Source organism: Lingula anatina, chromosome 10 (genome assembly GCF_051362555.1).
Source record: "Lingula anatina isolate TDL-2025a chromosome 10, LinAna3.0, whole genome shotgun sequence".
NCBI lineage: Eukaryota > Metazoa > Brachiopoda > Lingulata > Lingulida > Lingulidae > Lingula > Lingula anatina.
The window spans coordinates 14,541,017-14,568,298 of NC_141776.1; the positions used below are offsets into that span (position 1 = coordinate 14,541,017).

At 35.1% G+C, this 27,282-nt stretch overlaps 2 protein-coding genes across 8 annotated transcripts in view; one reads left to right on the top strand and one right to left on the bottom strand.

The window, feature by feature from the left end:
• LOC106174731 (uncharacterized) overlaps positions 1 to 27,282 on the top strand; it is a 100,237-nt gene that overhangs the window by 48,817 nt on the left and 24,138 nt on the right. The window lies entirely within an intron of this gene.
• LOC106169047 (uncharacterized) overlaps positions 1 to 27,282 on the bottom strand; it is a 67,603-nt gene that overhangs the window by 30,373 nt on the left and 9,948 nt on the right. The window contains exons 1-3 of one of the 6 annotated variants that reach the window (XM_086997042.1): positions 23,040 to 23,216; positions 20,908 to 20,979; positions 9,537 to 9,648 (exon numbers count right to left, since the gene is read on the bottom strand). The gene's annotated coding sequence lies outside the window, so the exon portion shown is untranslated. Of the gene's footprint in view, positions 1 to 2,148; positions 2,261 to 7,259; positions 7,419 to 7,513; positions 7,760 to 8,188; positions 8,421 to 9,536; positions 9,649 to 20,907; positions 20,980 to 23,039; positions 23,217 to 27,282 lie in introns of those variants that run through there. The other 5 variants (XM_086997043.1, XM_013548342.2, XM_013548356.2 and 2 more) reach the window with 5 other exon arrangements.

Sequence of the window (27,282 nt, forward strand, 5' to 3'; positions counted from 1 at the left end):
CCCCCCACCCCGAGAAAAAATAATACTGATTAATTACTAAGCAAAAGGAAAATTTATTTTTGAAAAAACAAAATTGCCCAGGAGCTGAGAATGTGACAAAAAGCAAACAGGAAGGAAAAAATCCAATTCAGTTCAGTTTCAGTTAAATCCAAAACAAAGTCTTGGAAAAATTCAGTAACATATATGAAATATGCATACAGAATGGCCACCGTTCTCTTTGAATCATTTTCTGCTCTCATAATAAACAAGTCAATGTAAGACCAGTCATCAGACAAGATGGCTTGCCCACAATTGTGGTATAGATTAAGACGGATGTATGTGATACAGTTCTTGTCTCCTTTCCATTGTTCTGTGTCTAAAGATTGTTGCATGCCGAGGAATTTTTGCAAATCGTAGGAGAGAGAAAATTTTTTTATTGATTTTACCTGAAGTTTATTAATTGCAAACAAAAGGCAGTTTTCTTAGGTATTGTAGTGAGGTATTTCATAGGATAAAGATAGAATTCAACCCGCTTTGATTTCATCGAAATGTTATTTGTGGAGTCAGTTTAATGTCACAATGATGGCAGAAGTCACACAAGAATATGACAAAAATAGCACTTGTTTTAAACTGTTGTCAGTTTATAGTACAAAAGCTACCTTATTGTAGGTGGGGAAGGTCGGGTGACTTGCCCTTCCCCCACTACCGTTTTTTTCCTTTTGCAAAGATTTGCTGAGCAAACTTGCTTGGCTAAATTAGACCAAATATGTCCTTTCATTACATAAAACTAACTCTGACTTACCTTACTTACCAGAAAAAGATGTTCACTTTCAGAATTGAGAATAAATGAGCCTAGTTTGCATTAAGTACACAGAAGACAGTAATTCTTACTGCAAGAGATTCATGAATAATGCTCTTCACCTGTATTCTGACTCCATTATTCATGCTGTAATTATATACAAACAGAGGTGCCTTGATGCCATTACACTGTTGCTGGACTTTGTTTTAACCTAATTTGGACATACCGGTAGGTAGAACCCAATTTTTTTCGGTTATGACCAGTGGTATTGGTTGAGACCCAATTATGTTATGAATTTTTCACCCTCAGCTGTGGCTGTGCTACTACTTATAGAGGCTGTTTCTAGTAATTTTAGCACTAGATACTTGCATGTTTATACAAATTCTAATTTCTCTCTCTATGGACACAATAAGTCGAAAATGTATGTGACAATTAAAGTATTTCTGTTGCCACAAACACTTTTTTCGGTATTATTTTTGCAGCATTGTTATGAAATTAATATTGTATATGTTGTATCACTGAATAAATGTTATCATAAAACCAAAACTAAAGCATGTAAAAGTAAAATGGGTTTGGTTTTTTTGTCCTCAATAGAGAAAAAACCTATATAGAACCTCAACACATACAAAAGCATGCTATGTAACTATGTTATGAGAAATGGGATAATTAGTTGGGTCATGTTCCTACTACAAAAAAAGAAGGAAGAAAAAACTAGAACCCGTCACGAAGCAATCAGTAACCATGATAAAAACATTTAATTGGATTGCTGTGTTTTGTGTGCCAGAGCGTCATTTCACCTGCTTGCTACTTCACGTTGCCATGACGATATGCTTAGCGTGGTGCGTGCAGCTTCTTATTTCTGAGGAAATTGAAATACATGAGATTTCTGTTGTCATGTGGTTGTGTGGTTGGTTCTACGGACTGCCGAGAAAAATAATTTACTTCACAGAACAGGTTTACACTCACTTTATGGTGAATAAAATGTGAAGACATTATTGTTTTCGTCATTACCAATGAAATAAAACATATTACTCAAAGGATATATATGCCATTTAGCATTTACATTCATATACACCTGCATGTTATATATGGTAAAATGTGTGAAGTTGTAAATTTAATGTTAATGAATGGCAGCAACAAAAGCGCACCTGATGATATGGAAGTCTGTCCCTAACCTCACTGGCACTTACAGAGGAAGAGTTTCAGAACAATTTTCGTTTATTTTTTGTCAAATTTCCATGTTTTTACATTTATATGTGGATTTTAAGCTAATATGTAACATCCCAACTATACAATCTCCACAACATTTCTGATACTGTAGTGCTAACCTAAGGCTTGAAAAAAATATTTGATGGGCATTTTTCACCTACCTATACAGGTGGCTTGGCAGCAGTCCTCAGATAATAGCTTTATACTTGTACTATTTTTAAGTCCTAGTCTCACTTTAAGTCATTGTATTAATCCGTTGCGATACCTAGACTGTACAGACTTAACTGATTGCACATTTTAAATCCGCTTGTTCTGAAACTGAGCCTAGTCTGTTGTCAGCCTTACAAGCTTGGTTCTGATTGGCTGAAAATTATTGCCAATTGAACTGCATAGATCCCGTCATCTGATCTGCCGTGTGTTTTGTGTATTTTCAGTGAATGAATTGTTGAGTGTCTGTTATTGTACAATATAAGCTGGCAAAGGTGTCATTCTATTGATTTGTTTTCATTTGTATTGCTACATCTTTTCTAAACTGAAACATCTCGAGTTGGATACATTCGGCTTGCATGCATCTGTCCTCATGTAGCATACTTATGCAAATGTGAATAAAATGACAGGGTATAACTTAAACATGTATATATCAGGGGCGGATCCAGAGATATTTTCTGACAGTCTTCCACATTATCTTTGTTGATCCCTCCTCCATTTTTTTACCGTCTTCCGACAGAAAAAATTAGATACCCGTCAATGTAAACTTGAAAATCTGACCGTCTTCCGGAAGACCCAGAAGACGGCCTAAATCCGCCCCTGTATATAACCAATTAATATATCACAAATTAAAAAAAAGGTATGAAACTTACTTGGCCTTAATCACAATCCTATAGTTATAATTCAGGATCACCAACTGCCTATTGTCATACATGTGAGGTGTATGCATGTACTTGCTACAGACTAAATTATATAGCCATATCCTGAACTAGAACTATTTTTCAATGGAAGTGACTCCATGTTCACCCTGGAGGCTTACATGGCCATACTTAGCATGGAATGATTATTTCCTTTAGGCTAAGACCCCCAGTGTTGGTAGATGTGATTTGCTTGATGGGCGTTGAATGTGTAGAATTCCATGTGATTTTTCAATGAAATTGAGTTCATGTGACATATATAGGAGACTGAATGATTTAATCCCAGGATTGCAGGTGTGATTTCATTAGCATTTATATTGTTTTAGCTCTGTTTTATTGAAACATTAACTGTTGTATGTAATATGCTGTTGACTAACTTAGAGCACCAAGATTTATTTAAATCAATTTCATTTTGAAGAAAAAATAAAGAAATACACAATGATTCAGTTTACTCCTTTAAATTGAATATGTACAATTTCTATTTGAAATAAGTCCCTTTTTAAGTGTAGAAAAGATATTTTTCTCCCTTACAAGCAAGTATTGTAGGGGGAGGAATGTGTTATCACTACAGATACCACAGGTGAACATAGACATCATCATTTCACAGTAAAATCAATCTAAACATCACATCAAGGCTTCTTTATGGGCAGATTCCGCAGCAATCATAAAGCAATCCTCTCTATTATCAGAGGCAGAAATGTGAAAAATCCTCATAAAAAAAAAAAGAATCGTGATTTTGTTATTATAAGTGCATTATACTACCACTTATGCCACCCTTTGCTGCCATCAGTTGAAGTTTTACAGTGATGGTCAACATATATATCAGTATCACCATATTTTCACAGAAGTATATCACTTAGTTTGTAAATTTTAGATCATTTTGTTACCAAAATTATATTTTAGGTTCTTGTTGAAATAATATTTATTTATCTGTGAAGATGAAATTCATGTCAGTAAACAAACTGATGTTGCCTTTTACACCGGCGAGGAGGTTTTAATGTACTAGTACTAAAATACCTATCTGTTTACCATATTACAAACCAAAACAAATGAAAAATTAACACTTCCTTTTGTATGCAGATCACTTATAGAGTGCAAGCAGGTACGCCAAAGATAAAAGAGATCTTCCATAACTTCAGGCACAATTTAAGTGCTGATGGAGTATAAAAATGATACACATTACTTCTGAGTCGAAGATGAAAGAAAAGGATCTTCCTCACTTGTGAAAATTTCCTGATTATCTTTTACAGATCCATTTAGGGGCCCCATTAGTACTATTACACAAAACTGAATGGATATCTAATGCACAGTTATCACTACACTGATGCAGGCCTGTGAACATCAATACTTGACCATGTAAATGAGTTAATATTCTCATTATAGTGTGACTGGAGCTATAGTATTTGTTATGAGTTTGAAATATTGACTCTGTCAAGAACACCTCTAGCTGACGTGAGGAGATGCATGTTCAGGTGTTACGAGAGCGTGCGGATGCATGAGAGGACCCCTAACTATAAATTCAGGTGTTTCACACCTGGTGTGGGTGAATAAGGTGGACATGTTTGATGACCTTTGATTGTTTCCTATCTGATACATTTTGTAGCTTAAACTTTTTATTCACGTATGATTTATTCTTTGAATAAGAATCATCTATTTCAAAGCAAAAAAAAAAACATCAACAAACATCTTATTTTGTGGGTTTTATGCTTCATTATGCTGGGTTTAAATATTGGTTGCCTGTATAAATGCGATTCTGACATATTATTTTCAAAAAATGAAACATCCTTTAATGTTTCATTGATTAGGATTTCTGTGGAAAAAAGGCTTTATCTGATGATTTCTTGGTCAAATAAGCACCTTCTAGTGTTGATGACAAATATTAGACGCAAGTCAGAAAACAAAAGAAACATTTGTGTCATAGCTCAAGCCTCTATTACAAGTGAGTCAAATGAGAGAGTTGGGATTATCATGAGAGATGATCCCATAGATAATCCCGTGAATATCTGGGCCCCTAGGCTGATTCACTTTAACTCATCTTTGGATTAATTCGACATCATTTTGTCTCCATAAAGACCCTTTTTAACCCAGACATTGGTAAATTAAAAAAAAAAATTACAATTTGATTTTTTTTTTCATTTTTTAAACCAAAGTTAAAAATGTACTTATTTTGGTGAGAATTTTTCAAGCTATTTCATGGTGACATCTATGCACGTCTGTAGCCAGGCACTGTATTTTAAATCAGATAAAGTTAAACACCACTTGGCTTCTGATTTTCGGATAAAACGTGATGATTTTGAAGATAATGTCACATTTTTACAGGCATAAGCATGAAATGGCAGACAGTACACCGCACTGTCATGGCAGTGTTATCTTGATTGTGCATATGCAGGGGGCGTGGGGGAGTTTGGGGTCTATAATTTGGGGGTGTGGAAAGGACGACAGTGACTTCTACTATGCCCTTGCCCTCCCACTGTGTTCGTAGATTTCTTTTGCCTCCTCCATTTTGACTGAATTTGGACAAAAAAATGCCCCAGAATGCCCTAATATTCTTGATTTAACAAGTTAAGCTAAGGATAAGAGGACAAGTTTAAAATAAAACTTTTCCTTAAAGAAAATAAAGTGATATGCCAGTTATTATCCTTTCTTAATATAAAAAGTCTTGGATTTGAAAAAGAACGACAACTTGGTGGCAAATTTTAAATATTTTAACTCAGGGTACATCTGTTTTCATTACTTTTTAAAGAAATGTAGAATCACCTGCAATATATAGAATCAATATGTAAGCCATTTTCTGGAGAACTTTAAAAGATGAGAGAAAATTAGTTAATTAACTTTTTAAAAGGATTGCTGAATGAGCAAAGCGGCATCTTTAGGTGCCTGTTTTTCCCTATTTTTACAACATCAAATGTGCATGACTTCAAGCTAAACTATAAAAAGTTACTTTCGAAAATAAACAGGCCTCAATGGATTGCTTTGACCCGATGAACCACTTCTTTTCACTAGTTTTCCCCATCATAACACATAACAATGCTTGTCATTTTCCCGCGAGTGAAAACCCTGACATTTTTATCATTCATTTATAATACAATAGACGTATCATAATAAGCAAACCTTGTCTCTTTCTTCAAAATAAGCCCTTGCGAAAACAAGGGAACAAAACGCCTTTCTAACTTACCACCTGCTTTTTTCATCGAATTGAGTGATGATTTTTATAACCCGAGGCATAGAATTAAAGAGATTTAAAGATTTAAAAGATGAGTAAGGCAAGGAATTACCCTATTATCATAATGTCTCCACAAACAGAAAGAGTCTATTAAACACTCAATTTTCAATTTTCAATACATTCATTTTCCTCTCATTTTTCCATTCTACCCAAGTCTTTAGACAAATTCACCTGAAAGATATGAAGTCGGTTCTGAATCTGTCTTGCAGAATTAAGGTTGAACACCAAATAAAGGCTAGACTGGTGGGTCCAAAGCATAATTTGTGCTAAAATCAACACTGTTGAACAGAAACCCTCCAGTATTCTACTAACTAGCATATTAACCATACATAAATTACTTAACAAATAATTGTTAAGTAAATGTTTGATACATTACAAAAAATACATCAGTTTTTACACATACCATTATGACTATGATAACTACAATGTCAGCTTAAATTATTGAGAGTCAAACCTGAATGAAGTAGACTGAGCTGTTCACAGGTCAATTCATACCTCAATCAGATCATTTTGGAGTGAACTGGGCCAGTTTCTCAACCTTCAGTGTCCCGATAGGGATCTCTGATACCTGAATTCAATGATACTTTACACTGGCCGTCATTTCACTTCGCTGGAAGGCGAAGGTCTACCTGAAGTTGGGGTGTAGCATTACACTGGGGACATTGCATCCTGGTGGCTTGATTGAAGATGACTTTATCATGTTTGGCAGGTAGAGATGGTACAGGTAGGAAACTATTGCACACCTGGGCAAGGTGGGGTGGTCCGTAGAAATATCAGCTGATTGAGACCTGCAGTGACAGGTTTACATACAGGGCATTGTATCAAGAGGGTGAACACTTTTGAACCTCTCCCCTCCCCCCACCCCCTTCACCCTCTATAAAACCTTAACATCACCAATATCAATACAAACAGAAAAAATATACTCATAAATTTGAAGATTCTCATACTATTTTGCAGTAATGCCATATCATTCTTTTTTCCTCGCCAAAAATCTGCTGCTTTGTAAAGATTAAGTGATAAAAGAAAAGACATGATCGTGAGTTGACACTCTCCGTCTGTTATCTGTCTGAGAAAATAGGTAAGTATCCACAACTGTGCTGTCAGCAAAATTGTTCAATAGAAAAACACACATATATGTACTGACCTTTTGGGAGACATCTAAGATCCAGGCACTTCTAGCATTTAAAAAATCCCTATTGCCACCAAATTCATAAAGTAATCCTCATATCTCTACACTACCACAGAATGGTAGAAAAACTGACCGAGTGCTATCTATACATTTAAGTCGCCTGCATGCTACTGTGTCATATACAGACATTCACCATTCACCATGACAAGGCTCTCTGTCGCAGCAAATGACAGTAATTTCCCACGTTCCACTATCTAATTATATCCTACCTGGATTAGGCGCCCAAATTACCCCTTCCCCCATCTTTCTTCTCTCTCTCTCTCCTCTGTTGTGGAAGGTCAAAAACACATTACAACGTAGAATGGGCTGTAGTGATAGTGAAGCCTGGGAAATCTTGATGGGGTTTGCTGATAGTGGGGACTGATGTCTGAGACGTGTGCTCTTTTCTCACTGTATTTTCACATGAGAGGGAGCAGTGTTTTGGTTTTGCTGCTGCAGTTGTGTTCTTGTTCACCTGAATGTTTTGTTCTCACAGGTGTTGTTCATTAATTACTTGAATTGTTTTTTTTTTTCGAAGATGAAAGCCATCAGTTTAGACTTGATTTGGTTTAAACATGCACCAGGTCCTGCTTGATGTAATAATTACTTGTAAATATATTACTCTTTTTATGCTCTTTTGGTGGACCCTGGATTTCACAGCACATTATGAATTTCCCTTTCCTGCTAAAGCATTGTATTATTGCTTGAGATGATACTACATTAAAAATATTGTGCAGTGATAACAGTGCACCTTAAATTTAAAATTCTTGATCTGTAATTGGAACTGTTGCATTCTTAGATAGGTTTATGTGCACTGCAGCAAGGATAAAATCATCCATAAAAAATTATTAGCCATATGTTTCAATGAAATTTTGAAAAAAATCAAAATGTTAAATCAAACTCACCAAGGAACTTATTGTCTTGTATTCCTATTTCCTTCTGAATGTGGAACCCAGTTGAACTGGCAGAGCTCCTGGCCACTCGAAGATGATCTACTACAAATATTCCCCTACACACCTTCAAGGTATGGTACTATAAATCCATCCACTTGCCAAAGCCAGTTGTCATATCAATACAAATGAACATTAAGATATGTGGCCGGCAAGACTCTCACTGCCTTCCTAATGAACTTCCAGAAAGAGGTTTACCTGGGACACCTTACAGGTAATAAACTCTGTCCACTGGAGCTAGCAAATCATGAATAGGACACTGTGTAATTATATCATCCTTAACCATTGTATGTAAAGGTGTAGCAATTTGTATATCTTAAGTGTTTGGGGTGAGGGATCAGGCTTTGATCAACAGGTAATTGGCTGTGTTACCTAAAAGGTGTTTGTTTGAAGTACTTTTGTTGTCTGTATCTGTGTTAGATAACATGTTCAGTGTGTATCATCATGTCCATCAGTGTGGAATCCGTAGATATAGTGCTTAATGTTTTATTTTTCCTGGTGTGATAAGTTAGAGACTTTGTTCTGGAGTGTATTGGGTTGCATAATGCAATGTGGTAATTTTCTAGTAGTTTTTTGAGGTTAAGCATTTTCAGTTACTCACTGGAAGTCAACTCACTTTTTAAAATATCAAATGAGTGTTACTTACATTACATTATTTGGATATTATTTTTTATTTTATTTTGTTCTAATACTATAAGTGATTACAATATTTATCAGAGAAATGTTTTTGATTATTATCTTTGATTATCAGACTTGTTACACCAAAGCATGAGGGGCATGCAAATTAATGCATTTCCAGGTATTATGTTTTACAAGAAAAAAATTACCATATTGTGTTTTACAAGAAATTATTACCATATTGTACAATGCACAGAAAACACTAATCAAGTGGTGAAGGTGTCCAGTGGATAGGAAGCGTGTGAAGTGAGTAAAAGTCTGTGTAAGAAAGTAAAGGAGAAGATCGTATAACACTTTACCAAACAGATGAAGATTATTTCAACATATGTATCTGATTGCTTGACTTATGATATAATGCTGTATCTGTTCACTGTATATCTTATATCAACAGGTGTAGTGCACCACAACATGGGAAATCGGGCAGTGTGTTGAAATTAATTTGATTCTTCAAATAAACGAGTATAATTTATATCCATGCTGGACTTTCATACACAGGCCATAACCTTACTACATTAAGGCCATGACTGCCCATTGACCAACACCTTAATTGAATTGGTCACTTTGATGAGGGGTCTTAATGACCCTTGGGCCCTGCTAGATAATTACAGTCTGACCACTTGCTTACCTTTGAATGTCTCAGGTGTGATTGTTTGGCCAGTGGATGTCCTGGTAAAGGTAGCCCTTGGTCAATTTAATCAAGGTGGCTGGACGCTGGCTAGTGAGTGGTCTTCCTCTGGCTGGAATGAGAGAGGGTTCTAATTAGGGATGATTGGTTTATTTTGCATTTTTCTTATCAAAATTTTACTAGAGCAATTGTTTTTAGTACAGGATGCAAGGGTATTATATGATAAGGTATTATGATATGATTCTTCAAAGAAATTCTAAAATAAAGAGAATTTAGATTTGTTTCAGATACTACATTTTGATAAAAATCTATTTGACGATGTTTGTCTTTTTTTTTCTTGTAAATACGTATACAAGAAAATATTGATATTAAAGAAACCCAACAATAGTAGGATTCATTTTTGAATACAAATTTTTATGTGATTGATAATAAAATCAATAATGACATCAAATAGATAAACATTGAAATCTTTCAAACTAAGCATCATCTTCTATGAACAACAGAGGCAGTATAATGCTTCCAGCGCCTTGCCTCCACTTCATTCTTTTGAATAAACGTTGTTTAAAAAAAAACAGAGGCAGTTATCCAATAGTTTTCACTCAGTCTCCTGGAGACAATTAATTTGCATCTGTCCTAGTGATTTAACTTGAAAATCTAATCTCCCTATCTTGTAGATACGTTTAAACACAATGTGTATGTTATCTGGATGTTTAACAGAAAAATGAATGATTAAATGGACATTTTATCAGCTTGGACAACCATCTTGCTTGTACTGATTAAAACAAAAAAGGTGTAATTTTCCAGTGAGTAGTCCATAAATCGTGACTATTAATGGATTAAGGATGATAGCTTTATTATGGGTGGTCATTGTCATTCACTGGACACGGGGCAAAATGTGAGTCACTGAAGGATGATGGGACCGATCTTTATCATTGTGTTTTATCGGAAGAGAAAAATCAAAAGAAAAGAGAGAGGAAAAATTAATTTGCTAAAAAAAAGTTTGCTAGATTTATAGATTTTTTTTTTATTTTATTTTTTTTTTAAATTACGTAGAGAAAATATTATTTCAGAATACTCAGAGAGCAGGGTAATATCATTAGAAATGTGTCCCCTTCAATAGGTTTTGGCAGAATTTCTAAACATTTATTCAATATAGCCAGATCTTTAAAATAGGATTTCCTAGTAGGCCACATTTAATCATTTGACCCATAGTAATAAAAGTGTCTTTTCTTGTCGCCCCAAGTTTTGTCTTCAGATAATGGCGCCACTCATGTGAAAAAAATGACTTGCGACACAGAATCGGACATTGTTTGCTAAATGGCTATATGATACATGCGATAAAATCAGAGCAAATTTCAGGTATTTGGTGTTCATTTAATTTTTGCAGTGGATGTCACTTTGTTTTGTTATATACAAGAAAAGATGTCTTGATTTGAAACATTTTTTGCAGGGTATTTATTATTGCATTTATTAAAAAAAAAAAGATAGATGCAGAAACAAATATAGTATTCTAGTTTTTCTTCCTCAGATATCTAAAGTTTTATATTGTAATGCAAGATTTTCTAAAAATTGTTAGTAATAATAAGGTTTTAATCTGCAATAAAACTGGTGTTCTGCAGTTTAACTAAGCCTAGATTAAATTTTGTAATCTTTTATTTGAATTCAAACAAGCTGCAGTGTTTTGGCTGTCACAAGAAATGTGCCAGCATAGTCTGTATATGATACAGCTTTGTTATTATCAATAAGAATGAAGGCAGCTTCCCTGTAATTGTTGTTGTTATTTCTCTTTGACATGCTAAAATAATAGTCAGTTTATCACGTTAGGGCCCCGAAAATTGACCAACAAAATTGAGGGGTTCATCCTCTAATGCTAAAAAAAATGAAATACAAAAAAATCCATAAAACTGATAGCAATCTACCTTGAAAGATCAGATGATGAATTGATTTCTTTTTTAGCTTTAAGGGTGGTAGAAAGAGTAATGACTATCTTTTTCTTGGTGAATATAAATGTATCAGTAGCAGAATGAGTTCACACATGCAAAAGAAAACCTTTGTATCATACAGCATACATGCTAGGACCTTACTGTCATAAGCAGGGCCCTAAGTGAGGATTTGTATGATGTATCCCTATTGCTCTAAAGGTTCCTGGCCTGCATCATTATACACCAAGGCCCCAATCATGTATAAACTATCTCATAGCCTGGTGCTAAACTGAAGAAGGGGAAGTTGAACAAGATACAGGCTCAAAACACAGAAATGCATTGTGTGTATGGTAGAAAATTTACACCACTGAGAAATTTTATACCTGTATCAATTGATTACTTTGTCATTTTGGGTAGTTTATGAACTGTTTAATTGCGGACTTTGAGAAGCAGAGATACAGTTGAGTAGTCAGTAAATTTAGAGGGTTATAAACTGTACCAACTTGAGGTTTGAGATGGCTGTGTGTTCATATATTTGATTCAGTTTTTCCTTTTTTTACGTGAACATTTTGGATAATTTAATTTATATTTATAAATGTTTTAGACTCCAGAATGTCCTTTGATATTTGATATTATAGTGCTTCAGTGTTACAGTTATGTTATGGTTATGTGAAAAGATTTTAGCACATGCATAAAAATAAAGAAAAAACTTCGTGCTGTAGACTTTTCCATTCTCTCTCTCCTTTTTTATCTTTCCTTTTTAAGTGATAGCAGTATGATGGATAACTACAAAATGTTATGCACCTGTCCATCACCATGAAATACAACTATTGACCCTTGGGGAAAACTTCTGTCATTGAATGATTGGTTTCCTTGGGCTACTTTAAAGTGTGGCTTTTTTTTTAAAGCAGAAATGTCGTTCTGTCCCTTATTTGTAAAATTATAAATGTTACATGACTGTAACACTATGTTTTCAGTTCATATTAGCTCTGTCGTTTTAAAGTCTGATGTTAGGAATGTTAGGTGAGGGAGTGGATAAGTGGGAAGGTGGGAAAATGGTTGAGTGGATAAGTGGAAGGACGAGAGAAATGGAGAAAGGTGAAAAGATGGAGGTAGTTGGAATGATGGGAGAATGCAACTGCAAAAAAAATGATGTAAAAAGAAGAATTCGCTTGACAATACAAAATAGCTGACAAAAAAAAAAAAAAAAAAAGAAAGAAACAGACAGATCTTGACTAGCACATTGAGACAACATCTCTGCACCACAAATTAAGTCTACTCCCTGACCAGTAGGGAGGAATGATAAACCATCTCTACAGGTCAACCCGGTACTTCATCTCTGCAGCACAATTGTAGCACGTAGCCACCATTTGGAAAACAATTACACCCTTTTTACCCTTAATCAGTACCTCTGGGATCTGAGAAATCTTAAATTGCCAGGTAATCATACACTACCACCTCGTGCCTTAACCCACACATCTCTAACTTGAGTTAAGATATTCCCTGTAGGGGAGAACCTTAAAGCTTTTAAACATGTATGAGACTTTAAGGGTGGCACAAGTCACTAATTAAGATGTCGTGTTTTTGGTTTTGTTGAAGTTAAAAGGATCATTTAGTATTACTATTGGGTTTTTCTGATTAGGATTTCATGCTATGGTTTCATTTTAGCATTGTTTGGAGTCAAAGGAATCATTACGTTGCTGCCTCAGCATGCAAAGAATTCATTTGGTTGGGGTTTTGTGATTGTGAATCTAAATTGGGTACTTGAAAAATGGATTTATTTGTGATAAATGATGGCTTGGGATTGGTCAGATCAAGCAGTCATTTAGAGGGATACCATGTGTGAATGATACGAGATTGATTTATATCAATTTCATTGAGTCCTACAAAAATTATTTGATTTTTTGTGTCCAGTATTAGTATATCTATTAAAATTATTTTGGGAAAATGGTAATGGCCGGTTTTGTTAATTTATATCTGTCATTTTCCACACAAAACCAATTTATTTCAAGATTCAAATTAAAATAATTCCAACAATTTATCAAAAGTAAAAATTATGGCCACAGGAAAACATTAGATGATTCAATTTTTAAGCGTCTGAGGGAAAGATAGGGAATGAAAAATCACTGTTCACGTTCAAATGATGTGTCTTTCATGTGAAAATATACATGGGAAGTTCGTAGCTATGTTACCATTATGGTTTGAAAATCATAAATAGTTTTCTTACTGATCTTGGGATGGAGGGACTTGACTGCAATCCCTCTTATTCCATTATACAATTTCATTGTGAGCCCATCTTTCACGGTAATGACCCATTAGTTAAAATCTTGAAAAATTTCATAACAATGTTTTTTTCTGTCACATCTTTACTGTAAGCTAGAATTTATGCTGTAACGTTAAAGTTCATGAAGCTTTAAATTTAAAATGTATTACTTTCTATAAAAGTACAACTGATTCCCTTAAAAAGAACTATTCTTTCAATTCTTTTTTGTTTTGGCTAAATATAGATTTTTTGGCTCATTCCTTTGTGTAGTGCATTTTAATGTCTCAGTAGTTTCCTTAACCTATGGCTGTGAGGTGGCATAAGAAAGACTTTCTGTAACTGTTCCTTTTAATGTTTGCTAGAGGCAAAATAATCTTCATTCATGGACCAAGTCAGAAATAAATGTTTCCCTTTATAAAACAGCCTTGTGAAAATTTGTTGCAATTTTCTTGTGAAAGGAGGAGAAAATTACCCATCATGCCATCCACGTTTTGTTGTCGTCTGCAGATTAACTTTCTTTCACAGTTGGAGCCTGATGGCTGCTTTAACATCAAGTGGCAAATAAAGCCTGCTTCAATGAGCAATTTTTGCAACTTTGCTTTATTTTTTGGTCAGTTGCGTACATAGAATTTGTTTTTGCCATTCTTGAGTAAAAATTTTTCAAAGAAGTCACAAGAGATTTACTTGTCATGTGACTTTTGTGTACGATTTTTTTTTTTTTTTTTTTTTTTTGTGTGTGTGTGTGTGTGTCTGTACTTCATTTCAATTGGAACAGTTGCATAGTCATAAAAGTTAACGGTTTCACATCTTTTTCAGATTGTGAAAAACAGGTTTGAAATATTTACCTTGGAGTTACATAGACTTATTTAAAAGATTACACATATCCAAACAAACAAAAGTGTCTGAAACATCCAGAAATTCTAACAATAGGTTTTATTAATTTAAGTTATTTAAATTTGTCAGGCTTTGTATCCAAAAATGACGTCGAATTTGATTGTAACACAAATTCCTTCTTGACAAACATTTCAATCTAATGTCCCTTTATCTAAAAAAATAAGAGTCATCATAGAATTTATTGATCAAAGTAGCAGCAATTCAGGTAATTTTAACATGTTCAGTGCTTGATTCTGAGCCATGATAAGTGTTGAATTTTATTTTCTCTAAGCAAATTGGAGAAATGGCATCCAGTTGGATTAACCAAGCTTACGGAGATTTCAATTTTATCATGAAGATCACCAAGTGCTGATTACCCAGCTAAAAGTATGATCGAGTTTTGGCCAAATTGTATCATTTATTTAACTTGTCACGTCCTTATCCAAAAATGCCACGATAAAATGCTCGAGTTCTATTCTAGTTGGTTATGTGAAATGATAAGCAGTCCCGGGAGTTGATGAGTACGTAGGAAGCAAGTGTCCTACAGTGGCGAGTTTTATTGTTTGAGCAAGATACGGAGGGATTTTGGCATAAACCTGCTCATCATTTATATGGATTTAGCGCACGTTTTGCCAGTTTTGGTGGATTATGGACTGCTTCGAGATCACTGTGTAGCCATACAAGGTGTTGTTTTGACTTCTCGTTGTCTGCGATTTGTGACAAATACCAACTGTCGTTGTGTATTTAGGGAAACTGTGATGCAACGGTGTCCTTCGCTGTCTTGTTTCTTTACTTTGTAGAACCGTATACTAGTATGGTAGATTCAATAACCAGTGGTTAAAACTAAATCGGATTTCAAGCTTAATTATTTCATGGCTTTCAAGAAATTGTTGTGAACTTACAAAGCCCAGATCTAAACAGTTTTTTTGCTGGAGACTCAAAGCATTTATTTCCAGTTTTCAATGCACTTAATGATAAATTAATGTATTTGTCAGGGCAATGTTTAATGTGATTATGTGATTGGCAGGTGAGTTTCTGTGGTTATTACATTTAGCAATCAAAAATGGATACTGTATTGACAACCTGAAGTTAATATCAGCATTAAGTGTATATATGCAAAATTGCAAAATCTGAAAGAGTTCAACTTCATAAAAGTTGGGTACATTATTTACAATCATTTTAGTACATGCCAGTTTTGATTGCTAAATGTAATAACCACAAAAACTCACCTGTTCAAAATGACAGAGAAGTTTTATGAAAAGAGGGCATTTTTATGAGCCATTGTTGTGCTTGGCATAGTTAACTCTGTTCAGGAAATTGGATTCACAAACAAACAGACTTAATGTCATTTTCTTCAATTTTTCATACCATAATCTTGATTTAGAATCTCTTAACTTTTTAAGATTGGATGACATCAAAGGGATCTACGGGTCGTTATTTTCTTTGTGAATTTTTTTTACCGACTTTATGACAAAATCTCATTCTCTGAAGACTATTTTATGCTAAAATTTTGAATCTTTTGGTTATTGTATAATGCAAAAATTGCAGAACAATACTTGGACTTGAAGGCTCTTCTCACAGTAAAATTAAACTAGTGGCTGGCATCTTAAAAAAAAAATCGTCATTTGTCCAATATACAAACTAAGCAAACATTAATTTGAGCCTAAAAAGATGTTTGTATCATTAAAACCACAATACCCTGGATTTTCGTTCACCAGAGTGAAAGAAAAGTATGGGTAGACTTCAATGATTTTCAAACCTCAACCGCTGGATCTTTTGACCCACGCCACATAATAGGAGACTGAATCTTATGCAATTTCTTTTCTTGCAATGGACATGATTTTGGACACCTGGTTTTGTTCCCCATTTCTTTCTCTCTTTTTCCCCTCTCCACCCGATAGATATTTCACTGAACATACTAGTATATGAATATTTGATGCACCCAAACCACCATCAGTGCCCCTTTTCACAAAATATTTTGCTGTGTATTCAATAATGATCTCCTCATCCAAATAATTGTCACTAGGGTGTATGGAGAGGTCGTATTGTTAAGAGAAATAACTGTGGCTTTAGTTTAGTTTGATATGTGACACCAGTAACTGACCCTATGGTCACTTATCAAAGCTAATACCTGGTGTATGTGACACCGATTTGTTTGGTCAGAGAAAGACATAATTTAGGAATGAACTGATCTTTTATGATTTCTGTTGAATTAGGATGATCGTGATCTGCTGTTTCTCACAAAAAGATGTGATCCTTGGTTAGCCATCATAGTTAATGACAGTGATTTGTCAGAGGAGAAAAAAACACACTTTGTCCTGATACAGATTGATCTGTTTGGATATCTGTTGATGAAGGGTTGTTTAGAGCCACAATTGATGTTCTTTTCTCTCAACATTGACAAGGCTGTTGGTTAGCCGTCAGAAACATTTCAAGTGTCAATATGTATTACATGATTTGTTTGATGTAATGGTTATTGATACATGTTGATACTGGATGTTCCATGATTTTTACTTATGTTTGGATGCTGGGGAGAGGGTCAAATGTGTCATAAATGTCTTAACCCTCCAGCCTCCCTCTGTCTCTCTGTCTCTCTCTCTCTCTCTCTCTCTCTCCACACGCACACACACACACACACACATGCACACACACACACACGTTTCCATTCCTGCACACTACACACCTGCACTTCAACATGCACACGTGCATGACACATCCCAATCCTCTCCCATACAGTTCAACATAACACCAAAATGTGTAAGGAATTTGTAGCATTATCCCATTATCAGAAAGATTAGCTCTCGTGTTTCTTTGATCTCTTAAAGTTAACTCATGGCTTGCATCACTTCAATAACACAGGTATGTTATCATAGAGCCATCTGTGTTCTGTTACCACACATATCTGGTGTGCTTGGGTAGTCCGGTAATGTTAGACACTCTCTTGTAGGTCTTCAGTCCTGTAACCAGCGATTTCTAATTTTTTCTTGGGGGTGGGGGGGGGATCTTTTTTTTAAGAAAAGAAAAAAAAACTAGGCCTTTTTACCACCATATTTGACCCAACTTGCAAATTGACAAAGAATCTAAATCAGAATGGACCCTTTTCTAGACAATTTTGTTCTTAGACCAGGTGATCACATTTATAATGCCAGGAAGAAACATGCCCAATTAAGTGATGATCAAAGCTAAGTACTTCACCTTGTTGTTGTTAGACAGCTTGATTGCAATTACTTTCTCTTGATTGCAATCAAGTCACTGGAAGAGGATCTTGTGGAAGCCACTCAGACAGTCAAGCAGCATAGATAATTGTTTTGTTTATGTTGATTACATGTAAGGTGAGAATTATGTATATTTGATGGGGTTCATTTCCTCTACGTGAATCAAGCAGGATTTTTTCCTATCTTTCTTTCCTGTAATCTGAACGTTAACTTCAGCATGGACTTCAAGTTTTATTTTACTGCTAATAAATTATAGTCCATTTTAGATAATTAAGTTATGAGCATCTCATTTTTGTGTGGGGTTTATGGTCATTGAGGAAAACTATTCTCTGTATGCAGTTTGTCTGGTACTCTAAGAAAGTCAAGAACAGAGTCAACAAATTTTCGGTCCTTGAGTGGTCATTTATGTAGCCCTGATAATCTGTTGACCAAACTGACCATAGACGACTGCACAGAGTTGTCCAAACTTGCTGCAGACATACAGCACAGGAGCCAATGCCTTCATAGACAGTCCAAACAACTTTGTCCATGAATTTCCTGCCTTCTTAGCTACACTGGTAGTTGAAGTTACTTCAAATTCTGGGCCTCTTGAAACAGAGATGATATATGTATGGTTTTTAGTGTAGATAGTCTGTAGTATTAGTGTTTTAATTCAAATGTGTCCTGAATATTTTCTTTATGTAAAATTCCATTTGTCTTATACATAGTCACAGTTTCTGTAGTACATTTGCTTACAACAAAGTCATATTAACACAGACCTGAGACAAGAATTCTGTAGAGTCACAAATCCAATATGCCCCCATAATCCCATCCACGAGCCAGACCCAGTAATCCAAACAATAATCAGAAATCACCTTCTTAGATCTTAAATAACTAAGTACAGCATCATTATCCCTTTTAAAGTCTTAGCCCTGCCTGATTGTGTCTCATCCCTGCATGCTTGTTTGCCTTGTAAAGTTATGCTGAGGTTTCGGCTGACAATACTGTACAAAGACAACACCTTTGGAGACAAACCAACAACGTTTCTCCTTACTTTCCCATAGTGAACCCCCTCCACGCGCCACTCAAAGCCTGTACAGTTATTTGCCCGTAAGCTGTTTAAAACTCCTTCAAGACAATAGCCAAATAAATACTAATCCTTAGCATGGTCCTCCAGTATGGGGTTTGATACACAATGGACAGCAGTGGACAAATAGACTGCGAGCCCAAGTGGTCAGATAATTTACTCAGGACAACAATGCCCACTGCTAATTATGACCTAAATGCCTAAATGAGCTTAATACTGAGAGATCAATAAAGCCAATAGATCTGGAGACATTTTGGCTGCTGGTCAACGTGACTTGACTTGGGACCAAAATGAGCTGCCTTGCACTTCAAGACTCTGCAAATTTTCTTTTTTTTTTCTTGTATATTCATTTAATTTTTATCAATTATTTATTTCATGTACATATTTTTTATTATTCGTCCATTGATTCAAATCAATGTATTAATGATTTTGCCTAGGCTGCTTAAAAAATCCAACCTGTATAATAGCAACTAGAAAGTACTTTTCTTATTTCATTGAACAGAACTTTCTCCACCCCAGCCCCCTCCCCCCATCTCCTAGCTGCTCCCTTTCCAAATGACCACATCTCCACTAAAACATACTATCCTCACATTCTTATTTGTAAAACAATCCAGACAGAACACAACCCATTACAAGCTATGGCAAAGTATGCAGCAACCCAACTAATGAAATCCTGTCTATCCATCATCACCTTTCACAGGCGCCCCTTAATTAACAGGTGCCCCCTAATGTGGTCAACTGGTCACTTTGATCTGGCTATACCCTTCATTACAGAGTGGGAAAACAGTTATGTCAGGAATGACCCATGAAGTGGGCAGTGGTCAGCATTCCTGGGTGTCCACTCTCTCAGTCTTTGTATGGAAATTGTACCTAGTCTGTAACCAGTTATAGGACTACAACCTCTATGACACCTCTCCCCTCTCCTCTGCCCGTTTCTTTTATAATTTACATTTATTTGTTTAATAAACCTTAATTGATATTTTCTGAAATGGATAACATGAGTCAAAAAAAAAATATGCAACAAATGCAAAAAAAAAGTGAATCATTTCTGAAGACACAAAACATGTTTTTCTGCCAATGAGTTTTTTAAAATTATTTACTTTTTAATTCATCATTGCACAAGAAACAGTGCAACAAAAAGAACTACTTAACTGTACATACCTGTTGTTTAAATAAAATGACAATAAACCTTATCAACTTCATGTCCTGTTCTGGTCAATGTTGGACCTTACAGGTCTGGTCAGTGTCCGGCCTTTAATTTCTTATTTGCACATATCATCAAGACCGTGGAGACAGGACTTGCAGGGGGGAAATAGATGGTCATTGTTTTAGCTTATGTAAAGAAACAATTTCAACGCTAGACATCTTTATTTAGACATTGGAGTAATTCACGCTAATAAGGAAGGTGAAACAAAGAGTTCTTTTTATTTTTTTCCTCATTGAAAATGGCTTTGTTAGTATTTTTAATATTAGCTATGTAAAACTTATATCTTTTTTGTCTTTTTAACTTAGAAAATATTTATTTTGTCACTGATCATATACAAGTTCATTCATTCATTTGTATGCACATACATTAACTCATATATTTCTATATTTTGCCTTGTGGTTTCCTTAAAGAGTCCAGATTGAATAGATAGCCATTGTTTTATTACATAATTCTATCATTACCATGCATATTAAAGGGTGCTGATCAGCATTAAATTGGGTGGGGGTTAGGAAAAGCACCAAGAAAATCATCACAGATATATATTATGTTTGTTGTTTACTTCGACACCTGTCTTAATATGGAGAATTTCATATCTTCGGGACAGACCAGGCAGGCATTTATTTGCCTAAAGTGGGATTAAGAGTATTGGGATAGCATACGTGTACACGTATGTGTGTGCATGCACATGCATGCTTGCATATGTGTGTGTGCATGCGTGTGGATATGTGCAGCTTTGTCATCCTGTACCAACCATCAACACCATTTGTCCCTACCTACCCTTCCCTTCATAAAAAAATAATTAAATAAAATCAATATTTTATTTACCTTTTTACTGCAATCAACTTGAGTACTGTGTTGGACTGGCGTAGCTGGCCTGGGCTAAGAATGACTGGGTATCTGGAATGACAAACAGTAAACATAGATAGTTCAACCCATAACAGACCATAACAGTACCCGGCGCCTGTGTGGGCAATGCAGGACATGTGCGTGTATGTTGCTGATAATGTTAACAATGCAGGTATCACTTTTAATAGAGTTTTGAGTGGTTGTGTGTATGGGGTGATTTGTTGTGTTATCTTTTTTGTGAAATGTGAAGATTGGGAAGTATGTTTGTGCAGGGGTTGACGGAGAGATAATGTGTGTAAGTATGGGTATGTGTGGTTGTATGTATGCGTGTGTGGTTGTATGTGTGTATGTGTTTGGGAGGGGGGGGGGAGGAGACAGGGAGAAAGTGCATGCATTGGTATATGGTCAATAGATACACTTGCCATAAAATGAAATGTTTGCAGAATTTTTAAATCAACTGACCTGAGCAGCCATGACTGATTCTGAGGATTACATATTGTTCAGAAATTAAAAACTACCCTCATAAATATTATATGTATAGATAACAAAAGGACAAATGAACATATTATAATATGGTTGCACTTATACAACCTACACAGTGTTTCTGGTACAGTCACCAATATGTTACAATTTGTTGATTTTCTCTCCTATCTATTATTTTAATATGTAGTGCACTGGCTTTGCACATTGTATTTCTAATACAATATACATATTTTATTTACTTTATTATGCTTGAACAATTAAGCATGATGTGAGTGCAACATGTTGTTCACTGCTACAATAACAACAATAATGCAATTTCACAGTGAACATGAATGCTTATTGCCACAGATACCCAACCAAAACTTGCATATATGTCCATATCATACATTGTGTAAAATATACAGATGATAAACTCTTTTTTTTAATTCCCCTAATTGGGCTCTAACTTTAAAGTATAAAAAGTTTTAAAACTGAATATCTAATCTTAAGCTGATTGGCATGAGATTCAAAACTGAAACAGAACTGAGATAACGAAAAATGATAAGCAAGGAGGCGATATCAAAAATGGGTTCATTTTTGTGCTTCCTAGAGAAGTGAATCAAATAATTTCAGGATTGGACAGATCTTTTAGGCCCACTGATTTTGTTTGTCGGGAATATCAGGCCATCTTTTAAATCCACGGCAAACACACATACACAGTTTTATACAAACTAGATGCACACCTCTTTCCTGTAGTTTCTGTAGTTAATCTAGTGTGAAATCACTGTCCTTTCACATCATCCAGTGACATTTATTTCAGCTTAACGCTGTGGTCTTGGTGTACCTGTATGTGACAGTGAAGAGAAGATGACAGCCAGATTTGTCATCATTAAGTAGGAATTAACTGGGGGGCAAGGTGTCAACCTCGGGTCTATGTGAGCTGTCACAGGGATCTTTTTTTTTACATTCTTGTTTTTTATTTTCTTTTGTAACTGCTACTACAATTATTGTTTTGAAGTTTATGTTTTACAGGGAACAGAATTTCTTGGTCTCTCTCATATAAGACCCTATGGACTCTAAGCAGTATACATTTCTTTAGCTTTTCTAAAACCATTATTTTATTCAACGTCTGTAATTTGCATGCTCTCTTTTTTTTTAATGTTGTTAAAATAGCTTCCTCTTTTTTTTCATGGCAGGTGTGACTTTGACAAACAGGCTACTGATCCTGAACTGTCATTTTTATAATTCCACTATTAAAAAGTCAAAAAGTCACCAGGCAAAGAACACAATTTAAAAACTTTGTGAATGAACCTCTATTTCTTTGATGTTAAACCTGATTTTTAAAAACTGTCAATCAAATAGAAGACTCAAGGTGTTAGTTGGAAGTAGATTTTTTTAACATATGCTTTGGACGCTAAGGCATAATCTGATGTGAATCAGTTTTAAAAATAACCCCACCTTGACTATCACAACCAAACTTCTGCAGATGACAGTCATCAAAAACATTTTTTTTAAAACAAAAATCTCAAATTTGACTAAATTCATCAAAGACTTGGTAGTAAAAGTTGAGGAAGTGTCCTGGATGCTTTGCTCTTATAGTAAGTATTATACCTGTAAACAAAAACAACACAGCTGCTTGCCACTCTTACCTTGCAATCAAGAGTCATTAAATCCTCTCCAACAACAACAAAAATCCTCATCAACAACAACAAAAAAAATCCTACTCTCTTTGATTTCATACAAGACACTGTCAGTCAAATGGAAGACTTGAAGGAAAAAATCAGCAGAGGTGTGTTGTGCACCTATATCTCCCGGTACACTCTGCTTGTCCCTCCACACTTTACTATTGACAATATCGGAGGTGACAGTATGGTGGGGAGAGTCCATTCTGACACAAATAAAAGGGGGGCAAGGTGGGTGATTTAGGACATACTGGTGGTGGGCAGTGTCATGTGTGTCACGAGGGGGTTACTTTTATGTTTAAATGGGTGGATTATCTGGGTGCACTCGTATAATGTTCTTACAGAGTTTTAATTTTTTTTATGTTTGTATTTATTTGTTTTTATTTATCCATCCATACATTCATTCCTACAGTTATATTTATTTTTTATCTATTTTCATCTGTTAAATTATTTTTATTATTTGGTTGAATTTTTATTTGTTTATTTATTTATTTATTTATTTATTTATTTTGTTCATTTGTAAGATCAGCTTCAGATGATGTTTTCAAAAACAAAAAATCAAAAAGATAATCACAAACTGTATAACACAAAAGAATCTACAATACATTTAAAATAACAAAGTTTTCACTCAAAAGTGGCACACTAATATCAGAAGATGATGGCACAGGCTCAAACCTCTTAGGAAATCTCAGATATTAAAATGCTGGGCTACCTCCCAACCTCACCCCCTGTGTCTTAATTCCTACTACATTGATTAACATACCTCAGCCCTTGCAATCATTAGCAGGGCATATTTCTGGTATTGAATTACTATCAAGGGTCCCCCTGGCTAATAAGGCTGAATGATTTTAATAAGGAAACCTTGGACTTGTGTATGGCTCTAGCTACACTGGGATCACTGTAAAACAGTTCATTCCTGCTCCATTGAGGTTGGGTTTTTTTGTGTTTTGACTTTTGGCTCCAAAGAAATAACCTTGTCTCAAGAATATAGTGATGTGTATCAGATTATTGGTAAAAGATCATTGTGATTTGTGGCAAATTGTCCGTTTTATCACATTTCTTTAACCATGGATGTTGACGTATGTGGTACATTATAATAGCAAAAGATTAATTTACTACAGTAGGTCAAAGATTTGACGTCTTACCACTTGTGAACTATGGAAGATTTTATACATTACACTTCACACAGAAACACTGGAGTCTGGGCTCTGCATGATGTAATGTAGCCAATACCTGTTTTTGAATATTAACCGGTTCAGATGCGTAGCAGAAAGTAATGTGTGAACAGGGGAGGTCTTTCTGGTACATTGAGGTTACTAATTGTACCGTATATCAGGTGGTCAATAGAGAGGTAGAAAGTAGATATTATAGTTTTTGTTTTCTCATTTGTTTGCTTTTATCGACAATCTGCCAATCTTACCTTATGTTCCAATAGTAATAATTGGCTTCAATAGGGTGCTGTGCACTGGGAAGTAATTTTTAGATCAATTATAATATAATATTATCGTTCAATTTATTTGCCTTCTATTATATAAGGTATATTTTTTATTTTAGTTCATTTGACTTTTTTTTTTTAATTTTAATGACCTTTTTACAAAAAGTCTGAAGTTTGTGTACATGATTTCATGCTCACAAATTAAGCCAGACAAAAGTTTTTAATGTGAAGAATGATGTCAGATGTATAGCACTTAACACAGTGAAGTTTTAACTAATGGCAGCTGGTCAAGGAAACAAGAAAATAAAAAGTTATGACTTATATGTTGCCATTTGTATTAGCAGTGAACAAGACCAGGTGAAATAAATTTCCCTCAGTTACAGGTAATATTATAAATATCACTTCTTGCTATCAGGTATATCTAATCATTTCCAACACACTGAAATATTCTTATTAATCTTGTCACCAAGATGTCTGTCAACATTAATCAGAATATAACAAGCTCTAGTTTAATAGTAATTATATATCTATTGTTAATGACCCCCTTAATCCACATGGAGTGACCAGTGGTCAAGATGACCATGCTGTGTGGTCATTAGTGGTCAGTCACAGAGGGTCAGTGTGTTGTAATGGGACTTACAGGGGTAATTGACTTAATGAGGGTTATTACTCTTCCATTGTTTTCACTGTAAAATTCTTCCATTGGTTCTACTATCAAGTAAAATTGGCCTGTTTGTTGAAAAATGTGTTCATATGTAATTTTGCCCTTTTTTTCAGAATCCATTGATAGTTTTTATTCTGTCCTTATTTGGAAAGAGGTAATTCCACATTTATTTTTCATTTAAAGATTTATTTAAAGTCTCTGTTAACTTTAATATCTTATCTCCTACCTGTGGTCAGTGTTGTAACGAGCCTCGTTAGAATAATCTGGACAAATGATCTGCTAATGAGGACCAATATTCCCACAGCTTGTGACTTGTGCATGTGTGTCTGATTGTTAATTTGGTAGTGTGATGAGATTAAGATAAAATATTCACCTGACTTTACATCTTATCTGCATGCCTGTTTTCTGAGGCCATTAAGATTGATTTATATAATCTATTTTCTTAAAAATGAAAGTAGATACAGTGTACCCTTCTTGGAGGCAGATCCAAGATTAAGAATGGGGAGGGGAAGAGACAAAAATTTGGTCGCTATTTCTGCCCTCTCCTAACCACCCAGGCTATGGTAATCAATGTTTTTCAAGGCTCCATGGACTTAAAAGTCTTTTTCCCTTTCCTCCTCTTTCAAAGGGCTTGAGAAAGAGAATTTTCATTTGGAAAAAGAGGGAATGGTATGCCCTGGATCTGGCTATACATCTATACATCAAAATATTAGAAATAATTCTCAGGTTATGTGATATATGGTTGATATTAGCCAGATTGCTGCATATGATATGATTCATGGAAAATATCAAAATATAATGGCAGGTCAGTCGGTACAACTTTACATGTATGAGATGAATACATAAAATCTACAGGCTGCAATTTTCTCTTTCCTGATCCTTGCAACAGTAGAAAAAAACAACCCATGCTGTGTATAAAAGCAAGGGCGAAAGACAAATTTTCTTTCAAAATTTGTATTCAAGTGGCCAATTATTGAAGAGAGACGCTAAGCAAGGCGTGTGATGAAGCACCTGCCCTGCTGGGTGTACCATCCCAAGTAGCTATTCAAAATCAAAACTTTTTCTTACAAACAAAGCCCTATCTCTGAGTTCCCCTGCAAGGAGGAAACCCTGTGCCTAATTTTAACAAGATATAAAAATGATCTAACCCAAATTGAAACCCCACCAAGATGGCAATTTGCTGAAAGAAAACCAGCGATGTCTGATGAAAGTCCAATGTGCTCCTGCCGTGTTACCATATTTCCCCAGGCACAGGGGAGGCTTGATGCTATTCTATCCCATAATTTTACACGCATTCATCGGGTCTTCTCATGCTGTGTGGGAGGGGGTTTTGAATGGAAAATTGAAAGTAAGCACACGCTGAGCAGGTTCAGGGGATTCATTGGCCGTCTTAACGTTAATGATGACTACAAGGGTTGATGAATGCGTAGTCACAACCCTACTATTCAGCGTTCCCATTCATTTTGGCACAGGAGGGAAAAACTAATTTTCACTTAATTCTCAGTCAGGATGGGCAATTTATGCAGTTTTTCAGTGCTCTTTAGTGACAGAGGCTTTGGGATACCTAGTTAACTTTCTCTAATACCTAACTTCATATTTTCTATGAAACTAGAGAAATTACTCGGCTTCATTTTATTGATATTGACCTCATTGTAAAAAAGAATTACAGGCAAAATTTACAAACAGAGTTAAATGAGAGAGAGAGAGAGAGAGAGAGATAGAGAGAGATCAAGTATGTGACTGCATAACCCAGGCATCAATTAACAAAGTCCATAAATCCCAGATAATCATGCAGGTAAGACATTTACACTTGTGCAATATAACACAGAGTAACACCTGAGGATGATACATCATGTCACATTACCTAACCTAGGCAATTAAGGTGCTAATGACTCCCTTAAAGGAAAGTAGAATTGGAGAGATATTCAAACATTAAATAAGAGGGATTTTAAAAAATTGTACCTTGAGTGATGATGTCGATGTATTTTTACCCTCTCTTCTTTATATAACCCTTGTGAGATGAACTGTCAAAATATTTACGTGCATGCCTCTAAATAAATCTATTTAAGTTGTTTTTGTTTGTCAGTCTCACACATTATAAAGCAATTTAA